Here is a 4468-nt window from a genome sequence, read left to right on the forward strand (position 1 = left end):
CGCGTTCTGCCTCAGCCTCCTCCTCCAGCATGGTGCACCTCCATTGCCCTGGATCTGAAAGCTAGCTGGCCACCGACTGGAACCACTGAAACTGTGAGTCACAGTAAAGCCTTCCTGCCTTTAACTGTTTCTCTAAGGTATTTGTCACAGAGATTAAATGTCTGATAAGAGTGTCCTAAAGAAGGCAGCCTTAAGATGGGTCTTTGGAGTCCTCAAATCCCATGGCGCTTTGCTCCTTAACTCTATGTGCATTTGAAACATTAAAAAGTTTGTTGTTGTAGCTGGGCGTTGGTGGCGCACGCCTTTAATCCCAGTACTCGGGAGGCAGAGGCAGGCGGATCTCTGAGTTCGAGGCCAGCCTGGGCTACCAAGTGAGTTCCAGGAAAGGCGCAAAGCTACACACAGAAACCCTGTCTCGAAAAACCAAAACCAAACCAAAACAAAACAAAAAAAAAAGTCTGTTGTTTTCCCCTCCCCCGCCCTTACCCTCTATTAATTCAAGATAGCATTTATTTGCAGTATAACACAATGTGCCTCTTAGTTCGGATCTACAACCCTAATTTGAATATTAAGCATCATTCTACTTTAAGGACTCCAATTTTTTTTCTTCTAGAACATTGTGTAACACCATTTCTGGATGACATGAGCAAATGTTCACTGACCCCTGATAGGGAAGGGAGGACAGAACAAAGTAAGGACAACTTTCTGGGACTTTCTGAAGCCATTGGGTTATTTCCTGCGCTTAAAGAGCTTCCTGTCTAATGGACTGTTTGGCCTCCCTCTTAACATCCTGTGTCTTAATGGACTTCCCTCCAACATGGAAGCTTTTATTTTATTTATTTATTTATTTATTTATTTATTTATTTATTTATTTATTTATTTTGAGATAGAGATTCTCTGTGTGGTTTTGGTGCCTGTCCTGGATCTTGCTCTGTAGACCAGGCTGACCTCGAACTCACAGAGATCTGACTGGCTCTGCCTCCCGAGTGCTGGAATTAAAGGCGTGTGCTACCACCGCCCGGCGCTTTTATTTTATTTCATTTTGAGACAGAGTTTCTCTGTGTAGCCTCAGATGACTGGAAACTAGCTCCATAGACGAGGTCGGCCTGGAACTCAGAGATCCGCCTGCCTCTGCAGTGCTGGGATTAAAGGTGTGCGCCACCACCTGGTTTATTAAAGTGGAAGGTTTTAAACACAGAGGGAATGGCACATAACGAGAAACATGAGGAGAGAGGTACTTGCTGTAGAAGGTCCGTCTCAAAGGCAGTCAGACTTTTGGTGTGTTAGGATTTCTAGTACTAGATTTCTGGTCAATGACTTTCCCTAGGAGTAGGCTTTTTGTTTGTTTGTTTTTGAGACAGGGTTTCTCTGTGTAGCTCTGACTGTCCCGGAACTTGCTCTGTTGACCAGGCTGGCCTCAAAGTCACAGAGCCTCCTGCCTCTGCCTCCTGAGTGATGGGACTAAAGGCATGTGCCACTATGCCTGGCTCTATGGCCAGTATTTTATGGTCACCAACTTTTTGTGTCCATAAATCTTTTTATAAATAGTTAAGGCCTTCAGGTCAGTATCCTGAATCAAGGTAGTTGGTTTGTTGTTGTTTTTTTCCTGTAAGTCTAACCTCCGTGGGCTAGAAATGCCGCTGAGTTGGTAGACTACCTGTCTAGCACGACACAGTCCTGTGCTACACAGTGAGACTCTGTCTCAGAAAAACAACCTCAGGCCGGGCAGTGGTGGCGTACACCTTTAATCCCAGCACTCGGGAGGCAGAGACAAGATGATCTCTGAGTTCGAGGACAGCCTGGTCTACATAGAGAGTTCCAGAACAACCAGGGCTACCCAGAGAAACCCTGTCTCGAGAAACAAAACAAAACAAAACAAAAACAAACAAACAAATGAACATAAAAACGGGGGGGGAAATCCCAAAATAACAGCAAAAACACCAACAGTGGAGACCTGCCTGAGGAAGGCCGCATCGATGGTATTCTTGATGCACAGATGGCACTGGGCTGAAATATAGATGTATTTACTCAGAGACAAAAGTGACTCAGAAGACAGGCTGGCTAGGAAGGCACTTTGAATTACCTCAATTGAGTTATTTCTTTTATATTTTGCTTTTATTAGTGCAGAAGCATGATGTACGCTAAAAGCCAACGTATATAGGCTGAGGATATCACTCAGACGGTGTGCACTTAAGCCCCTGGGTTTAATCCCCAGTATCACGAAAAATAAAAATAACAATGTCAATGTGTATAAGTAAGTCTAAACAAGGCCTGACAGTAAAGGCTGAGTGACAAGAAAGCCTTACGTCATCCTTAGCTTGCAATGCCTCTCAGTTTGAGTTGTGTGTAACACTCAGTGTTCCAATTTATCCAGTTAGCTCGTCTAGATTATCATAATAGACTCGTGGCATTAGCAGCAAAATATTATCTCCAGTTTTACTTACAGGGAAAAAAAGGCAAATTAAATACTCTTCCCTAACACCATAGACTCAGGATCTGAATGACTCATGGGTCTCTGCCTTTTAGAATAAACCTCCAAATCTTTTTTTCTCTCTAAAATGTCAGGATTTGCATCAGTCTTAGAACTATTATTAAAAGAAAACAGAAAGAAGGTATCTGGCAAAAGTGGATGTAACAGCTCATAATGAATATTGAATATGTCTCCTTTGGCAAGGAAAGGGACTTCTTTTCATGACTTTAACAACAATAAATCACTAGTACATACAGCCCAGCACTGTGCCTAGCACGTGAAAAGGTATTATAAATAACAGGTCTGTGCTCAGTGCAGAGAACGCTGGCCATCTCAGAGGCCACAGCCTGGATTCTTAGCATCTTCCACAATACAAGTGTGCACCTCCCACGTGTCATCCATCTAGCCCAGGCTGGCAATCAGCAGGCAAGTGCTGCTCCATTCCTCTGAGTCGTGTTTATTGCTCCATTCCTCTGAGTCGTGTTTATGATCTGAGCATCTGTGTCCTCAGAACTTAATCTGCAGCGAGATCTACAATATTAAGAGGTAGGCTTGTAGCTGGGCAGTGGTGGCGCACATCTTTAGTCCCAGCACTACGGAGGCAGATCTCTGTGAGTTTAAAGGCCAGCCTGGTCTACAAAGCAAGTTCCAGAACAGCCAGGGCTACAGAGAAATACCCTGTCTCGGAAAACAAAAAACAAAAAACAACAACAACAAAAAAAAAGAGGTGGGCTTGAAGGAGATGATTTCATCATGAGGATGGAAGACCATGCCTTTGTGGACAGAGATAAAACCTGGGAGACAGAGCCAGGCAGATGGATCTCTTGTGAGTTTGAGGCCAGCCTGGTCCACAGAGCGAGATCCAGGACAGGCACCAAAGCTACACAGAGAAACCCATCTGGAAAAAATACAAAAGAAAAAAGAAAAAAAGGAAATGCCTAAAGTAATTATGATAGCCGGGCAGTGGTGGCACACACCTTTAATCCCAGCACTCGGGAGGCAGAGCCAGGCGGATCTCTGAGTTCGAGGCCAGCCTGGTCTACAGAGCGAGGTCCAGACAGGCACTGAAACTACACAGAGAAACCCTGTCTCGAGAAAAAAAAAAACCCAACCAAAAAAAAAAAAAAAAAACAACAACAACAACAACAAAAAACCTTACAAAAGAGGCTTCACACAGCATGTCTTTGCCTGTGTATGCCCTTTTTTACTTTGTGAGAACAAGGAACCATCTTGGAAGCAGAGACCTGGATCTTGTCAGGTGCCAAGCTTTTGGGCACCTTGTTCTTAAACTTCTCCACAGCTGTGACGGGTGCTGTGGGATGGTCTGTATGTCAAATTGCTCTGATTGGTCAATAATTAAAACACTGGTTGGCCAGTGGCCAAGCAGGAAGTAGGTGGGACAAGGAGAGAGGAGAAAGCTGGGAAGCGGAAGGCTGAGGCGGAGAGACACTGCAGCCGCCGCCATGACCAGCAGCATGTGAAGATGCTGGTAAGCCACCAGCCACGTGGCAAGGTATAGATTTGTGGAAATGGTTAATTTAAGATAAAAGAACAGTTAGCAAGAAGCCGGCCACAGCCATACAGTTTGTAAGCAATATAAGTCTCTGTGTTTACTTGGTTGGGTCTGAGCGGCTGTGGGACTGGCAGGTAAAAGAGATTTGTCCTGACTGTGGGCAAGGCAGAAAAACTCAAGCTACAGACGGGTCATTTCCATTATTTATAAAATGACTCGATCTCACTTGCTTTATTTACTTATTTGTTTGGTAGTTTCATGAAAATTGTGTGTATGATGTGTGCAAGTCACAACCTGTGTGGAGGTCAGAGATAATTCAGGCTTGTGTAGCTAGCTAGCACTTTTACCCACCAACCCATCTCCATGGAAACTATGTGTTAGCTCTTTTTGTTGTTGTTTTCGAGACAGGGTTTCTCTGTGTAACAGCCCTGACTGTCCTGGAATTCAGTCTGTAAACACACTGGCCTTGAACTCAGAGACAAGCC

Source organism: Peromyscus leucopus, chromosome 6, assembly GCF_004664715.2.
Source record: "Peromyscus leucopus breed LL Stock chromosome 6, UCI_PerLeu_2.1, whole genome shotgun sequence".
Lineage (NCBI taxonomy): Eukaryota > Metazoa > Chordata > Mammalia > Rodentia > Cricetidae > Peromyscus > Peromyscus leucopus.